Below are 6,896 nucleotides of genomic sequence, written 5' to 3' on the forward strand. Positions count from 1 at the left end.
ATTGGAAAAATGTTTTCCCAACCCTTTACCCTGAGGTAATGTCTATCTTTGAAACTTAGATGTTTTTCTTGTATGCAGCAGAAGGATGGATACTTTCTTCGTATCCATTCTTTTAGCCTGTGTCTTTTTATAGGTGAGTAAGACCATTAATATTGAGGGTGAGTAAGGACCATTAATTGTTGATGCTTGTTTGATTTAGGTGTGTTGTTGGCAGTGTTATTGTGATTATATTGGTTCTTCTTTACCCTTGGTCTCTGGTGTAGTTGGATTATATGTTGCCTACATTTTTGTTGACATAGTTACCTTCCTTCTCTTGGAGTTTTCCTTCCAATACTTTTTGTAGGGCTGGATTTGCAGATATGTATTGGGAAAATCTGGTTTTGTCATTAAATATCTTGTTTTCTCCATCTATAGTGATTGAGAGTTTTGCTGGATATAGTAGCCTATGCTGGCATCCGTGTTCTCTTAATCCTTTTAGAACATCTATCCAGGACCTTGTGGCATTGAGGATTTCCATGGAGAAGTCAGGTATAATTTTGGTAGGTCTGCCCTTATATGTTACCTGTCTTTTTTACTTCACTGCTCGTAATATTCTTTCTTTATTCTGTATGCTAGGTGTTTTGATTTTATATGTCGAGGAGTCTTTTTTCTTTGGTCCAGCCTTTTTAGGGTTTGGTATGCTTCTTGTACTTTCGTGGGCATGTTCTTCTTCAGATTTGGAAAGTTTTCCTCGATGATTGTTGAATGTGTTTTCGTCACCTTTGAGCTGTCCTTTCGCACCTTCCTTTATGCCTATTATTCTTAGGTTTGGCCTCTTCATGGTGTCCCACATCTCCTGGATGTTTTGTGTTAAGGATTTGTTGGATTTATGATTATCTTTGGTCAATGAATCTATTTCTTATAGTTTATCTTCTGTGCCTGAGATTCTCTCTTCCATGTCTTGAATTCTGTTGGTTATGCTTGCATCTGTAGTTCCCGATTTTTTCCCAGTTTTCTGTTTCCAGCATTTCTTTGGTTTGTTTTGCCTTTATTTTCTCTATTTCAGTTTTCAGTCTTGAACCGTTTCCTTCACCTGCTTAATTGTTTTTTCTTGGCTTTCTGTACTTTCTTTCCTTTCCTTTCCTTCAGGAATTTGTTCATTTCTTCCACTTTTTTTGTTTGTTTTTTCCTCTTTTTTCTTTAAGGGATTTTTTCACATCTTCTTTGAGGGCCTCTATCATTTTTATGATGGTAATTTTTAAGTCATTCCCTTCTGCTTCCTCTGCTTTGTTGTTGTGTTCTTTTCTAGTTGGTGTAGATTCCCTAGATTCTGGTGGTGTCATGCTTGTCTTCCTGTTGTTAGGTGTTTTCTTGTATTGATGTCTTCCAGTAGGTTTTGTTGGTTTCTCCCCCTCTCTCTATGGTACTTCCCTGGTGGGGTTATTTAGGTCAGAGATTCAATATCTGTAGCTCTGAGTAGTCCATGCCCTATAGGAGGTCTCTGGGCAGAAAGGGACCCAGGGATGGAGTCAGGGCTGAGGATCCAGTAGAAGATGCCTCTAGCCAATGTCTCTACCCAATGGCTGGTGTAAGAGGACAAAGGCTGAGCTGAAACTTGGGAAGTTTCTGCAGGATAGTCTGATCTCACTTGAAACTGGCACTCTCTAGCTGAGGCCTCTTTTTTTTTTTTTTGCAGAGGCCCTGCTTTGGGAGTCAAGGATCTTGCTGGAGGGAACTCAGAGTTGACCTGCAAAAATAGGCAGATCTCTGTGAGGGGCCCAGGACTCCAGCAATGGACTGGAGGTGGGGTCACAGACCAAGCAGGTGGAAATTACGGGTGGTCCCTCGTGGATAGGCAGGTCTTCTTTTTTCAGAGTTGCTCCGAGAATTGTCCGAAGTAGGGTGGAAGCAAATAATGCTATTTGTTATCTTTCTATTATATTTGTTCATATGCCTGTTTGTCAATAACTTGACATAAGCATTTAAGTTGACTAGCATCTATTTGTTATTCCTTTATAATTTAAGATGATGAATGCAATTCTTTTAACTGCCTTTTTATTCTATGTTTCCTATATGTAAAAAACAAACTAACAAAAAACATGTTTCTTTCTTGATGTTTTTTTTTTTCCATAAACTCACATGTGTAGTCCAAAAAAATGTCAAACATATTAAAATAGAGAATAAAATTGTGACTCTGTTTGGGCATAAGTAGATGTAGGTCAGATTATTAAAAAGAAGTATTTCTGTAGATTCACAAATTTGGAATTTCCTTTCAGCTTGGCAAGTATAGAGAATTGTGTCCTATTGGAGAGTTTAAATGAAATGAATTGATTTTTGAAGTGATACCCACAAGTAAACACAAAATAATTGGAGTCAACACCAATATATAAAATCACACTTTGTTAATTATTCAAGAGAGTGACCATTTTATTTTATTCATGTATCACAGTAATGGTTTCTTTAGATTTCACAATAAAATTGCTTCAAAATAAAAAATGTTTAGGATTATAGATGCCTAATGACTAAAAAAAAAAAAAAATGCAAAGCATTCCATTGAACAAGTTAGGTATTAAAAAATAGTATTTCTTTAAGTTTTGATTTATTTATTTAGGAAAATCAATAGCTAATTTGACCTACAATCATGGATAATGGAAGATTTATATTATGTTGTTTCCAAAGATAACTCAGTAATCTTGCCTTTTTGAAGTTCTTTGAAATTTTCTAAGTTAAACAGAGTCCTAACTCTGTTCCTCTTCTATTTCTGCAAAAGTAGTCAGAATCTCTGTAACTACTTCATTAACTCCTGATATAGGACTCAAAAAATGGTTCTACCAGACATTTGTTCATTCAACACACAATAGAGAAATGGTTCTGGGTTTAAAATCTATTATGTTTTCTTTCAGAGTACCAGGACTCAGAACATAGAGTCATAGTGGTCTACAACCATCCATCTCTCTGAAACATTCTTCTGGATTCTGTGGGCATCAGGCATTTGTACAGTGTACGTATATGCAAAGTTATATGAATAAAATAAAAAATTAAATCTTTGAATTTGTTTTATGAAATGATGAATTGCAATGCAAATAAATTCTAAGTATAAGGTTTAAAATGCTAAGAGGTAGTAGAGATGCCCCATGCAAAAATGACCACTCAGAGATTTATATACATGGCCAATGACGAATCTGAACAACCACTTTGCACCACATAAAGAAACACTGGCCAAAATTTAGGGAAGAATGAATCAATTGACATAAGCATTCACATATAGAATGGACCATTTATCAAAATGACAGTAAGTGTCCCATGACATGGTGTATGATTTCCTTTGTTGTAAGCTTCTGTCTATATTTATAGTACTAGGCATGAAATCCTTTCTGTGAAATATGTCTTATATATTACCATAGAGTGGATTGTTATATTCACAACCTTCCTGCCAGTATTTCATCACTGTGCACATATTGCTGATTAACATTATAGTGTGAAAAATCCAGAACTAGGTAAAATGTTTGCTATATTTTCTCCTCCTGCAGCCCAAACAGCATCTTATATCCCTATGTAAACTACTTATGAGAGAGTTTGGTGCCCAGTTAAAGGGTGCCTTTTTTTATTTTTTATGTCCTACATCTAAAGTAAGTAGGGACTTCTGAAGAAAGATCTAGAAATACACTTTAGTCAACATTTTAGAACCCCTAAAAGAGTCTCTGTCTCATCACCCAATAATAAGGCTAAACTAAAGAGATGACATCTGCATTTAGAAACACAAAATATACATCTTTATGGTTCTGCAATATTTGTTTGGCTTAGGTTGTTTGGCTGAGACTACCTTGCTATGAAACTCAAGCTGGACTAGAACTTTCCAACAGCCTATTAAAATCTCATAGGTGGTAGTGTCACATGTATAACCTTCAGTAGTTAATTAAATTAAAATATTTTAATGTTTCATTCTGAGTGCCATCATAAATCTGGAGAAACTCTTTAATATGAAAAATGAAGGAAAAATAATAAAGCATAAGATCAAACTGTGTTGCATAGTTTTATGTCAGTTTGACAAAATTTAAAGTCATAGGCCAAGAGGGAATCTCAATTGAGAAAATCACCCCATAAGGTCCAGCTCTACATGAGCCTGTAGAGAATTTTTTTAATTAGTGATTCATGGGGAGGGCCAGGCCCATTGTGCGTGCTGCTGTCCTTGGGCTGGTGGTCTAGAGTTCCGTAAGAAAATATGCTAAGTAAGCCATGTGGGACAAGTATCCTTTTAAGGCCTCTCTGTCAGCTCTTGCCTCCAGATACCTAACCTGTTTGTGTTCCTGTCCTGACTTTCTTCAATGATGAACAATGCTATGGAACTGTAAGCCAAGTAAACCCTTTCCTCTCCAAATTTTTGGCCATGGTGTTTTATCAGAACAACAGAAACCGTAACTGAGACAAGTTGGTAGCAGGAGTGGGGTATTACTGTAAGAGAGATGACCATGTGCGTGAGAGAGGATTGTAGAAGAACTTTGAAACTTTGGTACAGAAAAGCCACTGAGTGTTGAGAACACAGTGAGATATTCTGTGGGATCTTGAAAGATAAGAATATTGAGGACAGTGAAGAAGTTGGAGGCCTAGCTTGTGAAGTTTCAGATGGAAGTTTAAAGACTCTATCAGTATATAACTTAGGGTAGGGTTTGGGGTTTCAGAAGTCTAAGGCAGGCCCAGAGCCTCTCTGTTCTTACTGATCCCTTCAGATCCAGATGTAAAACTCTCGGCTACCAGGTCTATCTATGTGCTTCCATTCTCCCCTCCACTATGATAAGGGACTAAAGTTCTGAAACTGAAACTAAGCTGTGATGGTTTGAAGGAAAATATCCTCCATAGGTTCACAGGTTGTGGCATTATCAGGAGGAGTGGACTTGATCAAGTAGTTATGGCCTTGTTGGAGGAAGTGTGTCACTGGTGATGTGTTTTGAGGTTTCAGAAGCTCATTTGAGGTCCAACATCACTATCTATTCCTGTTGCTTGCCAATCCAGATGCAGAACTGGCTAAGACATATGTGCACATATGTTATTGATTTATCAACATTTTAGAACATGTAGACTATTGCAAACTTCACCATTTCACTCCTCAAAAGCATGGATTCATTAGTAAAAACTTGTAGAAAATTAATTTCTAACTGCTTCCATCAGTTACTGGAAGTCAATTCTATGATGGTACTTAGGGTGGTCACTAATTTGATGGCAGGAGAAGGCCACTTTAGGCATCCTATCCATTATTGCAAGGCATCTTATCTGGGGTCATTCCTGTGGATTTTTAGGCATTTTCTTGGCACCAGGTTTCTCCCTAACAATTCGATGGCTCCCTGTATCAAGATATCTCTTTTATTGCTCTCCTTCTCAGTCCTTTCCCCAATTTGGCCACATTGATGATCTGTCATGTTAACATTCCCCATTTGGTTCCTTTTACCACATTCCAGGTTTACCCAGGATATCTTACTCAGGCCCTCCTTACATGTTCCTTTTAGAGTCTTCCTTTTATTTTTTAATAGTTTAATGTATTTTAATAGCAAACTTACAGGAACAGCACAGAAGACAGACAACATTAAAAACATGTACTTGCATGTAGGACAACTCAGTTAGAAAAGTATAGTGAATGGATGGAATCTACTGTTGATAAAAATGCTACAAACACTATTTAGTTGCCGTCAATAAGAAATTTACTTATTTTAAAAAAATTCAAATGCTGGCATTGTCCAGAAAAATATAACAGGCTTATTTATAATTGTTATAAAGTTGAACTGTTGAAAGTGTTCACTGAAACATTTTTCTTGCATTAATGCTTTACATCTTGCATTTATAGTAAAAATTCACACACAAATGAAAATGGAAAAACTGCCAATACCTGATTTCTGTCCCCTATTTTTCCACTCGCAATCATATACTTAGGTACCTTTTGATCACCATGGAAAAAAATATCTAACATTCAGAACTACTGATAACAGGAAGAAGAGGAAAAAATTTTTGAGAATGAAATGTTTCCCCTCATAGTGGAATCTTAAGCACATTCTCCGCGTATGCGGCATGCTTACTGGATATCTTTTGGCATAATTGTTACACGTTTGGCATGGATAGCACACAGATTGGTATCTTCAAAAAGGCCAACAAGATAGGCCTCACATGCCTCCTGCAAAGCACCAATAGCTGCACTCTGGAAGCACATATCTGTTTTGAAGTCCTGAGCAATTTCTCACACCAGACGCTGGAAGGCGAGCTTGCGAATTAGAAGTTCAGTGGATTTCTGATAGCGTCTGATTTCATGGAGTGCCACAGTACCAGGCCTGTAACGATGACGTTTCTTCACCCCTCCAGTAGAGGGTGCACTCTTGAGAGCGGCTTTTGTAGCCATTTGTTTCCTGGGTGCTTTACAACCGGTGGATTTACGGGCAGTCTGCTTTGCACGAGCCATGGTATAAGTACCTCCTCACTTACCCCTCTTCACGAGCCATGGTATAAGTACCTCCTCACTTACCCCTCTTCTCCTACAGTTGGAGTTTGGCAAGAGAGAGGTGGCACTGGCATTAGAGCTGCGGCTGCGATGGCTGCGAACACCTAGAATCTTCCTTTTTACCTACATCCTCTAGTACTATAGAACTATGGATTGTAGCCTGGTTATCCACTTATGAGTGAGTGCATACCATGTTTACATTTTTGGGTCTAGGTTACCTCACTCAGGATGGTTTTTCTAGTTCCATCCATTTGGCTGCAAATTTCAAGATGTCAATGTTTTAGTTTTGTTTTGTTTTTCCACTAAGTAATTGTTGGGAAATTTAAGTACTTGTCCCTTATAGCTTTGTCCCTCTCCACCCAGCTGTAGAACTTCCATGCTCTCAAGGTTGAGCAAACAGGGTTGTTCTTAGAACTTCCCAGTGCCCGTACCTTGA

The 6,896-nt window shown here is 37.7% G+C and overlaps 1 pseudogene; it reads right to left on the minus strand.

Annotated features, from left to right (window-relative positions):
- Positions 1-5,649: 5,649 nt before the first annotated feature.
- Positions 5,650-6,431, minus strand: LOC127222508 (histone H3.3-like; annotated as a pseudogene).
- Between the last annotated feature and the right edge of the window lie 465 nt (positions 6,432-6,896).

The sequence above is a fragment of the Phodopus roborovskii genome, unplaced genomic scaffold (assembly GCF_943737965.1).
Source record: "Phodopus roborovskii unplaced genomic scaffold, PHOROB, whole genome shotgun sequence".
Lineage (NCBI taxonomy): Eukaryota > Metazoa > Chordata > Mammalia > Rodentia > Cricetidae > Phodopus > Phodopus roborovskii.